The sequence below is a fragment of the Lampetra fluviatilis genome, chromosome 37 (assembly GCF_964198595.1).
Source record: "Lampetra fluviatilis chromosome 37, kcLamFluv1.1, whole genome shotgun sequence".
Lineage (NCBI taxonomy): Eukaryota > Metazoa > Chordata > Hyperoartia > Petromyzontiformes > Petromyzontidae > Lampetra > Lampetra fluviatilis.
Genome location: NC_136311.1, coordinates 2,537,684 through 2,551,890, shown reverse-complemented (window position 1 = coordinate 2,551,890; position 14,207 = coordinate 2,537,684). Strand labels below are relative to the sequence as shown.

The 14,207-nt window shown below is 43.5% G+C and overlaps 1 protein-coding gene and 1 long non-coding RNA gene across 2 annotated transcripts in view; one reads left to right on the top strand and one right to left on the bottom strand.

Annotated features, from left to right (window-relative positions):
- LOC144945222 (membrane-associated phosphatidylinositol transfer protein 2-like) overlaps positions 1 to 14,207 on the top strand; it is a 114,476-nt gene that overhangs the window by 64,807 nt on the left and 35,462 nt on the right. The gene's annotated exons all lie outside the window — the stretch shown is intronic.
- LOC144945401 (uncharacterized) lies at positions 1,988 to 7,582 on the bottom strand. Its single transcript, XR_013639652.1, has 5 exons — positions 7,310 to 7,582; positions 5,529 to 5,848; positions 4,589 to 4,705; positions 3,418 to 3,456; positions 1,988 to 2,706 (listed from the first exon to the last, which is right to left on the bottom strand). It is a non-coding gene; the product is annotated as an uncharacterized LOC144945401 (long non-coding RNA).

The window sequence follows — 14,207 nt, the reverse complement described above, 5'->3', positions numbered from 1 at the left end:
CACAATCATTTTTATTGTTTTATATTTTTATTATTTTGTTTCCCTTCTACGTGATGACTTTACCAGCCTTTTGGAGGGCCCCCCCTTCCATGTGTAGTGAATGAACTCCATGACCATAAATACAACTGCCAGCTAAAATGTATCAAAATATCCCGCAAAATGTTTGACTTTTAAATATGACAGTCATTGACAATGTTTGTTTGCACAAAAGATGTGATACTCAAGAGTAAGTTTCTTCCAGAAATGTAACAGGTCACAATTTTTACTTGAAATTTCAAAGCAATGCTTACAATACTTGGTAGACAATGCCTTTGTGTACAAGGCATTTCAACGAGAGCACTGCCACCTCTTGGAATTTCTGCAGGGGGCAGCTGCTTAACGGATTCCGCTTGCTCACCAGTTAACACTTTGCAACAACACATTCTCCTGCGGAGAGAGCTGGTAGGAACGTTGGGTTGCTCGGTCATTGGCCAGGGTCAACGGCGGCGTGGTGTATTCTGCAAATATGCCCAACTGAGGGCGAGCACAAGCCGGCGTGAGTAGGTTAAACGTTGAGTTTTATAAGGGCACCACAAGGTGACCAGCCCCTCCCCACTCAGCCCCCCCCCCAACCCAGCCCCCTCCCTCCCCACCCAGCCCCTCCCTGCACGACGGACGGATGGACACAATAATCCCCTGTGGACTGGTGTAACCAGGAGGTTCCTACCAGTATAATTAGTTCCATAAACAAAAAACAGTTTCAGGATCGCGTTACACTGTGGAACATGGCTAATCTGCAGCCTCTGCATGCTGGGATTACCTCCTGAGCACAGCACGTAGATTACATGCTACATTCACATCTTGCATCTAAATAATCTGAACTACAACGTTGAAGAGGCAGGTCATTTTAACCTCTCAACCAAAAATAAAAACTGTAATTGCAACATATTCTTAGGTTTTTTCGGTAAAGTCACGTAGGTAAAACATTAAAATTAATAAAAGTAAAATAAAATAAAAATCACGTTTCGGAGGCAACACAAGCTTCCGTCTTCAGGTGGAACCGTCACAGCCACGACAGCTGTATCAAGTAAATGAGAGATTTCAGGAGCTACCACTCCGTTTATATAATGGTTGGAGAAGGGGGTGTGGTAAGGGCCAAGTACAGCACACTTTTTATTAATATGGTAAGGTGAGGCTTAAGAGGGTGAGCCTTTGTTATGGAGAGGTACGGTTTGTGACTCAACCTGTGACAAGGAGACAACCACTAAACATGGTAAACCTGTAATAGTTGTCTATCAAATAAGATTGGCAAATAAGTGTAGTTAAATCTTTTTTGCATGGTTAATCACATCTTTCCAATGATTACTCAGTTTGTAACCGTCATCACGGTTGAAATTATGTCTGTGTTTGTATATTTGTATGGCCTCGTGTACAAACCTTTGATGGTAGCCAGGTTTGCAGAGAACCTTGGTCTCGGAAAAGACAATTTCATGAGAGCCCAGAGTTGTAGCAATGATCGGCAACGGCCGAAGAATCAGTTCTGTCGTGTTTCAGATCTGACTTGTGCTCGCGGACACGATCAGAAACGTCATGTTTTTTACAGGTTTACCATGTTTAGTGGTTGTCTCCTTGTCACAGGTTGAGTCACAAACCGTACCTCTCCATAACAAAGGCTCACCCTCTTAAGCCTCACCTTACCATATTAATAAAAAGTGTGCTGTACTTGGCCCTTACCCCACCCCCTTCTCCAACCATTATATAAACGGAGTGGTAGCTCCTGCAATCTCTCATTTACTTGATACAGCTGTCGTGGCTGTGACGGTTCCACCTGAAGACGGAAGCTTGTGTTGCCTCTGAAACGTCGTGATTTTTATTTTATTAATTTTAATGTTTTACCTACGTGACTTTACCGAAAAAACCTAAGAATATGAATCCTTGCAGTCACGAAAGCTTCAAATCTAGAATGTAATTGCAACGTCACGACAAGACTAATTGCTTTTAAAAGAATACATACGAAAAATCATTAACACTCCACAATGACGATTAAGCAAATGTAGAATTTTAAAATAAGCAGCAAATACAGTAATACAATTTTACATTGCTATAAAGATGTTAACATTTAACTCCCTTGCTTGGCACAGAATAGGAAATGTATGGCAAATGCCCCCTTACCCACAAAAAACAAGATTTGGAAAAAACGAGCTGTCTCTTCAACTCTGTAAGCTAACAGGTAGTGTGTACATATTGCATATATAGGTAACATGTGTTTGTGAGATAGTTTCAGCATCTATCACCATAAGTTAGAGCATAGTATAACAGCACTATGGTTTATACATTTTAGCAGTGGAATGCATATAGTAGACATAAGAACAACTATTAAGTTATAAACGCATCAATATACTAGTGTTTGACCTCTTAAAATCGCTACAATACGATACGTTTTCTTCAGTTTGGCAGTTTAAGAAAGCACAAATAAAATTTTTGCATACATAATTAGGCTACAACACCTTGATGTGACTTTTGTTCTCATCGGCAAAACACATCGGTCACATTATTTATGTTTTTTTCCCTCTTTGGGTGATCACATTGTTCGCGAGACTGCCCAGTGAATGAAGACGAGCGGAGAAGCGGTGCAGAGATGTACGTTTGAAACCGCAAGAGTGCCTCCCGGTTGTCGCACACAAGTTTGAGACCATCAGTTGCCAGCACTGCTCCCGTGCCGCCCGCCTACAGGAAATAAGCAATCGATGCATTTAAAAACGGGTTAAACCAAAATGTCGTTAGCATTTTAAATATTTTAAAAACAGGTCCAGTATTGACGTACAACTGACATGTGGAAACATGAAGTACAGCTTATACAATCGCATCGCTATTTTAAAATAGGCATTGAACGAGCTACTGTTCCTAATATTCGGTGAATTGTCAAGATTCGTGGCAACGATGAAATTCTGCGTTGTACAACTCTGGGGTTCTTCCACACATCAGGGGTGCGAGTACCAAATGGCTTATGCAAGCCTATGCGTTGCGAGGCCAAGATTTGTTCCATTTCCAATTCCTTACGGGGATTACACAAGCGGATTATGTGAAGATACGTAGGGGGCAGAAATGTTAACACAGGATCTTAGTCAATTATTTGTACTTGCATATTGCAGCATGCAGGTGAACGTCAGTAAATACCCATTGTTGAATAGTTCTCATGTGAGTTAACATGCTTTCGTGCTGTAGCAAGAGACATCATAAATGTAAAGTTATCCTTAATAATATCCAGAATTATATATTAATTCATGTTTGAGGTGAACATTCTGGTAATGTGCAATTGTCTTTACTGTGAAGCAGTGAGGTTTAAAAAGCTGTCAGTAACTTGATGCATATATAGTATTAAGCCATGCCTATTATTTCGCTGTGAAATGAAGTATGGTACTTTTAAACATACTTTACCTGATTCTTCATTCTGGGATATATATAGGAATCAAATCACTGCCGAAGAAAGTATTGCCATTGGTTTCCATAAAAAAACAATAACCGTGTGCGTGTGCAAATAATTCAATATGCAGTGTTCAAATACAGGGCATCTTCACCCACAAAAGCAACACCTCCACCATACCTTCTCTATTATCATCTCTTCTTGTATCCTCCACTAAAGCGTAGGATTACTAACATTATACGATCTTTTTTATATTAAAGACATTATATTAAATTCCAACCATACTCTCCCGCTCACTTTGTGGTGTAATATCACCAAATGATTTCAATATTTCACAACAGTCAAATGATTACTTCATTGGTCATAACTGGATGGGTGTTAAACAACCCTTTTTCTGCATAGCATGTATGTCCCGCATTTTCACCGTTATTGTGTCTACATTATACGACAGACTAAAATTAACATCTTATGACAGCTCCATTATTTGAAAGGCTCCATTCACCACCATCACCTCTCACGTTTCCAACAGAAAGTAACGTTTCGAGTGTCACTATTCCTTTAAAACACGTATTTGATTTCCTTTAACACAAAGCATATGGGGGATATGATGCATAAACCTGTCAAGCACATAAATTGGGTCTAAACATTTAATAACGTGTGTAGATTACAAACTTAGCACAATTTATCTTTGTTATGAATTTATATGTTTATTATCAATGTATGGTGAAATTGTTGTACTTGTTTTAATGGCTGTAACTTAAAGGATCAAGTAGAAATTCACTGAAGAAATAAAGTTAATTAGAACACCATATCACTGAAATAACCCATTCAGTTGATTTTTTGGTTACGCCACATGATACTACAATAACTATAACAGTGCTAACATAAACTATTAAACTAACATTATAGTATAATATTATACTCGTAACTGTTATAACCACAACAATATATTTCCTAACTACCATAACCCCAGAGGTTGAGGTGGACAGGGGCTGATGATAATTGTGATGGATGGGGACAAAATTACACGAAGCTGACTGACCAGCAGTGGATATATCATTGGTGATGATGATAATGCACTTCAGTTATCTACTTTGAGATAAACTTTGCTCAAACGTGCGATTCCTTGAAAAGTACATGGCTGTCATGACACCAAATGTGTGCATTATTTGCTCTATGCCACACCTCTCATCTTCTTCAATGCAATCATCAAACGACTTGGAGACATTCTTGAGGTTGCGTATCCCACTGGCCACATGGTCAAGCTCTTGTTGGAATCGCCGAGGAGTCATGAAATTGCCCCTTAAAAAACCACACACACACAAAAGTGCCAATGACACAGGCTTTCGCGACCAATATTATTTGTTAAAGGTTTTTGTTGGGGTTAGATAGCCTAAGTATAAATGTGCCATTAACCCGCCACCACCTCACACTGCCAACCAGTAAGGTTTGTCACGTAAACAAAACGTGCCAAATTAGTTACTACTTCAGCCCACTTGTGTGTTGGAGAGTAAATCCACATTTACAATTTGAGTACTGCGACATTTCGCTAGTAATTACCAGCTGCCAATTAGCATGCTTGTTTTTGAAAAAGCAGTTAGCAACAATGACATCCCAAATGAGTCACTCTTTCAGAATGTAACAAGTACTTGTAGAAATTACCATTATCCCCCATTGCTTGAGCAATAATTTGTATTTTTCCTTGTGTGGACTTTATAACTTTGATAAATTATACTAAAGCATTTAGTGCAGTCTCCATCAATGCTGGCCAGGAGGCTCAGTGGTGGCAAGTGGTTCGCAATTGGATGGTTGTCAATTCAAATCCGAGTTGGCAGACTGACTCGGCCCAGCCTCCCGCTAGGGAGATGATGAGTACCACTTTATGGTGAAGTCATCAGTGGTTATCATATGGATGGGTTCGCCACCACTCGAGGAATGTGGAATTTCCACCACTGGTTCAAGTCTGTCAATATGAGATAAGCACCACCTCAATGTTCATTCGAGTAGGAAACCACATTTACTCGGACTTTGATAAAGTATCCAAAAGTATTTTAGTCAAATATCCCATGAGACCTTGATGCTTCCACTGACCAACCATGGCCAATTGCTTTTTGTGCGACAGTACCTTCGAGCAAGGATACTTCTTTTCACCGACGAACCAACAGGAGAGCAGTAGGGACTGCGCAATGCAGCTGCCCGGATGGGTCGCTGGCTCACACCAAGCCCTTGGTCCGTCTTGCGAGAGGATAGGCGGCCCTGCCGGGGAGAGCGGGTGGCCCTGCCCGTGCCCTTCCTGGGGCCGCGTGCTGCTGGGCTGCTTCTGCCTGTGGAGGTCTTGCATGGGCCGGCATGCAGTCCTCCAGGATTGCAGGCTGTGGGTGGACATGGGGAGTCTGGCTCCAGGGCATGAAAGTTCTTTCTGCCTTGATACGCCTTGTGCAGAGTCTGGTGTAAGTGACATGAAGCATACATTGTTAAGAATTAAAGCAGTGGTTACCATATTTATGGACCTGTTGGACCACTGTCCACCCTCATGGAGTTTTGTAAAAAAATGAATCGTATCTGGAACAGTTTCACGGACCACAGATTGTGAACCAATGTATGTACCCAATGGCGGCTACAGGATTTTCAGGTAGGGGGGCAACCCCTCCAGCAATGAAAAATGATAGGAGTTGCAAGGACTTGTCCCTTGCCTTTTATTCGACGCGTGTGCGGCGATGGCGCAGTCATCCATCGAGGGTCAAATTCGAACCGCGTTGTGTGATCGGCATTGCGCTCGCTGAATGCCTTCAGGGAAGCCGTGTACTGCATACGCAACTGCGCACAATTGAGTCACTTATAACTGCTTTGCCGTTACTTTTTGGCAATTATGGACTGAAGACTATTGTCCTCTCATCTCAAAGTCCCTGGAACGTAATATGCTACACAGTGGCAGTCGCAAAATGCCGATTTATTACTAATAAACCCCAATGATCCAATCGAAATTAGAGATTTCGATCGGATCATTGGGGGGGGGCACATGCCACCCCACCCGCTCCGCCAGTGTATGTACCTTACTGAAAGCAACCTCTCATATATTATACTCCATGCACGGAGTTTGGGAATGTTATGTCCGTCGTCTCGGTTGGTTTAATTGAAATGGAGTAAACGAGTGCAAGTCGGAGAGATGTGCCGAACCTCAGTACAAATTAATACAAAAGTCATCAGTAAACAATGCAGGTTTTCTGAGTAATCATTCAAAAGCGACAGACTCCCCCTCACCTGTCCATCGACAGGTAGAGTATGGTGGGGTAAAGTGTGGGCACGCGTATTTCCCTTCAAACACGCTTGGTCTTACGTGCAAGAGTAGCTCCAATCTCCCCTCTAAACAAATCTTTATGGAGGCCCTTCCACCAGCAGTTGCGTGAGCAATAATTGCACGTTCTAGATTTGAAGCTTTCGTGACTGCAAGGATTCATACTCTTAGGCTTTTTCGGTAAAGTCACGTAGGTAAAAATAAAGAATAATAACAATAAATAATAAATATTTGTTTATGTATTATTTATGTTTACCTACGTGACTTTACCAAAACAAACTAATAGTAGTAATTGCACGGCCATACCCATGGGCGGAGTTTGGGGGGAGGGGGCAGTGCCCTCCCAAAACTGGACACATTTATAACTTTATTTTCAGTAGTTTACAACATTAAAATCAAATATATTTATATGCACCAGCGATCCTGAGGGACAAAGCAAACCTCAGCACTCCCCCAAATATAAAAGTCAAACTCCGCCTATGCCCGGACCATTCCATTTTATACGCAAGATAACGGACGAATTGTACTGATAACACAAGCGACACACATGTGACAATAACAGCGATGTGTATAGAGTAGCAGCAATAACAATATGAGCGCGGGCGGCGAACCTGAGCGAGGCCCGCGAGGCCTCCTCCGCGTCCTCGCCGGGGCTCCGCGGCCGCGCTCTGCACGGGGCGAAGCGGCGTGCGGAGGGGCGCGGGGTTGCGAGGGCTGCGCCGGGTAACCTCCTCGGCCTCGGGCTCCTCCAGCACGCGGTGGCCGCCCCGCCATCCTCGCCATGCCCGTCGACCCGAACAAACCACCCCGACTCCCTGTAACGCGGACGACATCACGGAGCGTGGCCGACGACGAAGCTGCCGCGCTGATTTCCCACCCGCAGTGCCGCGCCAACTCAAACCGTCGCCTTCCGCGTTTGAATTTCACGGCGGCACGCGATTGGTCGGCTCGTTCTCCACGCCCCCCTCTCTGTCTCGCACACGATTGGTCGGTTCGCTTTTCTCCCCCTGCTGTCTCGCACACGATTGGTTGACGGGATCCACGCCGTCTCGGGCGAGCAGCTTTTGATTGGTTGGAGTTTGCTCTCAGACCCGGCAACAAGCGCCATTGGTCGTCCAATTCGAAAACGATGTCGCACGCGATCGCAGGAGGAATCCGATAAGCTCTTAATTATAGGTTTGAAGCTTTCGTGACCGCAAGGATTCATATTCTTAGGTTTTTTCGGTAAAGTCACGTAGGTAAAACATTAAAATTAATAAAACTAAAATAAAATAAAAATCACGACGACAGCTGTCGTGGCTGTGACTGTTCCACCTGAAGACGGAAGCTTGTGTTGCCTCCGAAACGTCGTGATTTTTTATTTTATTTTTATTAATTTTAATGTTTTACCTACGTGACTTTACCGAAAAAACCTAAGAATACCAAGCTCTTCTTCACAGATGTCTAGTCGTGGCGGGTCAGAACGTGACATCAAACAATACAAAAACATGATAGAGTACGATAAAATCGTACACACAGAGATTTGCCCCTCCCCCATATATAATTTCCCCATATATTTTGCCCATATCTGATTTGCCCATATATGGAAGATTTTCCCTTATCGTAATCGCTGTGTCGAATCGTTGCCAATCGACCCCCACGGATCGAGTAACGATGTGATTTGATTTGCTTAATATCATCAGCAAGATCGGTGATTCGCCGCTGTCCGCTTTCATTGTTACCGCAGCGCCCCTTGCCGTTTATAAACAGAAACGGCAAAGAAGTGATTGGGTGGCAATGGCAGCCATGGGGTCATCTTGGGTAACTTAATACTGGTAGGAACCCACTGGTTCCACCAGCCCACAGGGGATTATTGTGTCCGTCCGTCGTGCAGGGAGGGGCTGGATGGGGAGGGAGGGGCTGGGTGGGGAGGGGCTGGGCGGGGACGGTGGGGAGGGGCTGGGTGGGGAGGGGTGGGGCTGGGTGGGGAGTGTGGGGCTGGGTGGGGAGGGAAGGGTGGGGAGGGTGAGGCTGGGTGGGGGATGGGAGGGGTGGGGCTGGGTGGGGAGGGGCTGGGTGAGGCTGGGTGGGGGGTGGGGCTGGGTGGGGAGGGGCTGGTCACCCCGTGGTGCCCTTATAAAACTCAACGTTTCACCTACTCACGCCGGCTTGTGCCCGCCCTCACAGTCGGGCATATTTGCGGAACACACGACGCCGCCGTTGACCCTGGCCATTGACCGAGCAACCCAACGTTCCTACCAGCTCCCTCCGCAGGAATGTGTTAAGCACTGACACTTGTAAACAATAGTGACAGGACTTATACACTCGAAGAAGGGTTATTGCGCCATTTATTTATTTTAGGGTAGTGTTGTTATTTTTTTCTCCTGGTCTTTCGGGGTTTCCCTCCACATTTGAGGTTATTTAGATGAATTTGCTGCTATGAATGTCAAAATGATGGGCCACTGTGTTGAGCGATAATTTGTGACCAGGTCCCTTCTTAAAAAGTTAGTTAATACCTCAGTGGACTTTGCCTGGTCGGATGGGGATGGTTTAGTTTTATTTGTTTGTGTTTGGGTGATTTGTTTACCTTTCTTGTACTTTGAACTCCTATCGTGTTTTATACGATGCAGGCCACCATACTTCAATAGGGATTGCCTTTGGTACGGCTATTTGAGTACACACAAAGGAGAGGAAGGACAAGATCAATGGGCTCGCATAATGTGCATGCATCATGTACGTTGCCTTATTAATCCCCCTCCCCTACTTTGCGCAAAAAGAGGGCACAATTGTGGCCACCACATCCACGCCTCTATATAATGAACGGAACAGGTGGACTTCTCCATAAATCTGTCTGTCGCCTGATGAAGCTGGTTGTAATTACCGGCGAAACGTCGTACTCAGATTGTAAATGTGGTTTGGCTTTCCAACACACCGGTGTGCTGTACTAGTATACTACACTATACACTACACTACTATACACTACACTCCTATACACTGCACTATACACTACACTACTATACTCTACACTACTCTACATTACACGATACACTAGACTACTATACACTACACTATACACCACTACTACACACTAGTGCTGTACTAGTGACGAATTGGCATGTTCTGTTTACGTGACAACCCTTACTAGTTGGCTGTGTCGGGCGGTGGCGGGTTTAACGACACATTTATATATTTACGTGATCTAACCCAAAAAACCTCTATTATGGGTGTTGTATAATGTTTCTTGTACTGAACATCTGTGAAAACGAGCTTTACAGCTCATCGGATTCCTCCAGTATAAATAAGTATTCTTATTCCGTGTTGATTTTTGAAAAAAGTATTCATTCACATTTTCCAAAGCATCGTACATTTCCAACAATATATATTTATAATTTATTGAATTACATATTACATTCGTAATTTGTTTCAGAGTCTCTTGTGGGCATCTCACAAAGGATTGGTCTTGTGACTTTGTGGATATAAACTCGCGGGAGAGAGGGGGGGATGTGGCTGAAAAGGGTGGCCGGGAGCTGCCCGTGTGGCAGCCGAGAGGACTCGCCCGCTTGGCGTCTGGGGGGCATTTTTGGGGCTTATTGGATTGTTCTAGATTTGAAGTTTTCGTGACTGCAAGGATCCATACTCTTTGGTTCTTTCGGTAAAGTCACGTAGGTGAAAACTATCTAAGTAAATAAATTAAATCACGACGTTTCGATTGCAATACAAGCAAGCATCATCAGGTGTAACAACCACAGCAAGAAAATGTTTTACTGAAGTGGGAGAGATGCCGGAGTTGTATTGGCCTGAAGTGAGGGCAAGGGGGTCCCATCGTTTAAGTTTTGCGTCCCAGGTGATTGAGGGAGGCTAGCTGGTCAAGGTTGTTACAGGGCACAAGTGATGGGGGGGGGGCATGGAGTTTCCTTGCACTCAGCATAGAATGTTTGTATGTAGATAGAGCATGCTGGTAATTCGAAATACCCTGAGGTTTAATGCCACAGGAGTGTCAACTTCGATTCACGGGGGTGAATAGAAGTTTAAGTTGTTTAAGTGTTCAGTGATGGTGGCGTAGATTCCCCTCTGTCCGAGCAGCAGGAGAATGCGTGCTCCGATGTTTCAGTCGTTCCCTGAGGCCACCTGGGTCAATCCAGTGAGGTATCGCTTTCAACGTTGGTATTGTACCGTGCAACAATTTTTTTTCATTGAACGGTCTCCAGGGGGGAGGATCGAGAATGTTTTTTAAGGTTTTTGTGTGCATTGTGCACCACTGCCAACGCAGCATCGCCAAACAATCGATGTAAACAAGTGTTGGAAGCAGGACTGGTATTTAAACAAATGTGAATAACAACCACATACACTTGATATATAACATTTAATGTTTATACTCTCTGGTTCTTTCGGTAAAGTCACGTAGATAGAAAAAATAATAAAATAGCACGACGTTTCGGTGGCAACACAAGCGTCCGTCATCAGGTGAGAAAAAAAGATCAGCTGCTGTGGCTTTACATAGGCACGGGGGGGTTTGTAGAGTCGTGGCTGCAGGAGTTCAAGGGGGGAGAGGGGGAGGGTTTGTCGCGTGCAGGGACGGGTGGGGGCTGGAGAAATCAGCATGTCCATGAGTCGTGAACTCCTGCAGCCACGACTCTGCAAAAACCCCCTTTCCTCCCGTGCCTATATAAAGCCACAACAGCAGATCATTATTTCTCACCTGATGACGGACGCTTGTGTTGCCACCGAAACGTCGTGCTATTTTATTATTTTTTCTATCTACGTGACTTGACCGAAAGAACCAGAGGGTATGTATTCCTGCAGTTACGAAAGCTTCAAATCACGATGCTATGTTTAACGAAGCCGTATTCCAGTCCGTCCAGTAGGTGGCGACCTTATCCCACGGTTTTAACATTAAATGTACATTATTAATTGGAAAAATGTAAACACTTACGCACTAGTGTAATATGCAGCCAACAAGCACAAATAAAACATTCACCACCTAAATCGCCAGATTTGATTCTGCTTTAAAAAAAAATCAGTTTTTATTTGTACAATACTGCGGATACAATCCTGTTTATACTATGCATTACAATGTGGATTTCATACAACCTTTAAATTGGACTTCATCTCAAGATTCAGAGGAAAAATGTATTGACCTTGGTATTTGAACAGGAGCGTGGAGTTAACAGTTCTGGCAGCACGGAAGAATTCTCTACCTGACTGAGCAAGGTAGAGTTAAATCGTAGGCAGGGGTGAGTCCATGGAGGATCTTGAAAATGGTGAGTGCTATCTTGAAACTGATTTGGTCGGGAAGGGATTGGAGTACTGGTGTGTTGTATTTTTTGTTTATGGGTGAAACTGCGAAGCCTGGCAGTGGCATTTTAGTTGATATGGAGGATGGTTACTGATACACTTCCACTGATATTGGATTATTACTGGTAGGAACCTCCTGATTACAGCAGCCCACAGGGGATTATTGTGTCCGTCCGTCGTGCATCCAAAAATGGGAGGGGTGGGGCTGGGTGGAGAGGGGAGGGTGGGGAAGTTCTGGGTGGGGAGGGGCTGGGTGGGAAGGGGCTGGGTGGGGAGGGTGGGGCTGGGAGGTGGAGGGTGGGGCTGGGTGGGGAGGGGCTGGTCACCCCGTGGTTCCCTTATAAAACTCAACGTTTAACCTACTCACGCCGGCTTGTGCCCGCCCTCACAGTCGGGCATATTTGCGGAATACACCACGCCGCCGTTGACCCTGGCCATTGACCGAGCAACCCAACGTTCCTACCAGCTCCCTCCGCAGGAATGTGCTACTGAGAGTGAACCTTTTACCAATTCTTATCATTCAATTGTTGGGTATGAGGCCAATTTGAAGCAACTGCAGAAGTAGTTATGTGGTGTCATGATATGGCATGATATCTCATGACACGACTCCCATTAGCACAAATAACATGTATTTGGTGATAAATCCAAAAAGTGCATGTTATTAGATGACTTTCCTCCAAAAACTACACCCTAGATACAGGAAACATCTGTGTAAGTATGCTACCGAGATGCTGTTGTTTTTGGCACGCTCCATTTCTGTTAAAACAAATACAGTATTTTGACAGTGTTGCTATGGAGTTGTTCCATTGATGTTTTACAGTCCATCGCACGTCCGTGAGGCCAATATGTTTGATGTGCTGGACGCAGGTTCCAAAAATAGCTTGCTCTTATAGGCCGAAAATTATGTGATATGAAGTGTCTTAGAAGCGAAAAGGGCGCAATGGATTTCATAAGATGCATAATCGCCTTCTAATTTTTCTGAACATCGTGTGATTTTCTCACTGATTTCTAAAGTATATGCATGTGAAATTTAGATTTCTTATCATGCGATGTTGTTCCCACCATTTTAATGTTGCGTTTTGAGATAAAAGTCTGTGGCACAAAACCTGTGGTTATTTTCACCTGAATGTCTTTATGTGCCTGTGCCTTTTTAAGTATTATGTAAAGGAAAGAGCTGTATGACAATTAGTTTTTTATACACTCGACAATATTGGCATTTGCGGTTATTAGTCTAACATGAATTTTGCAGCTAACATAGTTTGGATTATTAACACTTGGCTGTTTGAGAATGTGTCTACTGCCTGGCCTATAAAGTATTACGATTTAAAACATTTAGTTCGAACTATAAAATATTTGTAAAATACAGTAATTCAGAAAAAAACTACCAATTCCTGTTTAAAAAAGAAAATACATGCCCAGTAACATTGTTAAAGTATTAACCGTGTATTATTTGAAATATTATGTTTAACGATTGATGTATTTCATTTCTGTGTAAGCATTTATTGAGTCTTTAATTGTGCCAACAATTGGTCCCACTTCATTGATGATGTCCAGTTCCACTAACTAGTCCAGGACACCTATATTTGTGGTGTACTATAAAGGGCAGCGTTGATTCCTTCCATTGTGACATGTTGAGCTTCCTCTTTTTTTATTAGAGAAACGGTTTGATTTTTGAGATACTTTTCTTTTGCTATGGATATGCGTATAACATTCCTCCGCTATTTTTAAGATGCCATCTCGATCGTGTCATGGTTCCATCTATCTCCCAAAGTTTCTATTAATTATGCAATTTCAATCAACCTACTTTTCTGCCGTTATACTTCAGTCGCAAGCCATGACGTCTTCAATCATTTTCATGTCGTCTTCAGGAAATTACATTCTTACGAAAATGTGCCATCATTCTGAGCCAACTATTAAAACTACAGATTTGGACCCATTCATGATATTTATTGGTATATGCTGTACTTACAGATATATTAAAACTCCTCTTGTTAACAACAGTATTGTACCTGTAGTTGTAACTGGCAAACATTTCGTTGTTCATTGTTGTGTCACGCAGCACTAACGATTGATTGTAAATCTGACTCCTAACCATGCAATCTTTGAAAGCGGAGTACATGTTGCCTCTGAAGTGGATTAGACCCAATAAACGGTACACCTAAAAATATCTGAAACCCCTCGGCATCGGCGGTGTGTGGAGTACGGACGGCAATGGCACTACGTCGAAAGCTGCCT